Here is a 555-nt window from a genome sequence, read left to right on the forward strand (position 1 = left end):
CGTAACACATGACTGCACAACTTTCTGATTCTGAACCTGTTTTTGTGTGGAAGTTCTTTAGTTTTTAAAAAGACAGAAAACGTTTTAAAAAATGTCTAGCTTTAAAACCGTTAAATTACCAAAAAAGAAATGTTGTGAAGTTGTCTCCTCGCTGAAAAGTATCATAAAATGAAGGTCACTGGGTTTTAGGGTCACATGAGGATGGACCCTGTAAAGACACAGCTCCACCTGCTGGCCTGAGGCCGGGCCTGTCAGTGATGATCCTGTTGCCATGGTGATCTTAGGCTCGTCCATCATTGTCAGATGAGGAAACAGCTTTCACTGTGACGGAGGAATGAAAGTGACACAGCAGTTTTCTAGGAAACCTTAGCAGCTGATAAGGATGGGGCAGGGTCTATTAAAAGGGTAGATTTAGAATCCGTTTGACCCCCCCCCCACACACACACACACATCGCTACCGTGGAGAGACGGGGAAATTTCCTGGTTACTTAAAACCATCAAAGAGTAGTTGTATGCTTGTGAGTCACAGAGGGACAGGCAGCTGATGAGGGGAGG

The 555-nt window shown here is 44.7% G+C and overlaps 1 protein-coding gene across 2 annotated transcripts in view; it reads left to right on the forward strand.

The window, feature by feature from the left end:
- The first annotated feature begins 377 nt into the window (after nucleotides 1-377).
- Nucleotides 378-555, forward strand: part of LOC105357551 (ensconsin-like) — an 11996-nt gene continuing 11818 nt past the window's right edge. For both annotated transcript variants that reach the window (XM_020699859.2, XM_020699860.2), the window contains exon 1: nucleotides 378-555. This exon is cut by the window's right edge and continues 220 nt beyond it. The gene's annotated coding sequence lies outside the window, so the exon portion shown is untranslated.

The sequence above is a fragment of the Oryzias latipes genome, chromosome 22, assembly GCF_002234675.1.
Source record: "Oryzias latipes chromosome 22, ASM223467v1".
NCBI classification, from domain to species: Eukaryota; Metazoa; Chordata; class Actinopteri; order Beloniformes; family Adrianichthyidae; genus Oryzias; species Oryzias latipes.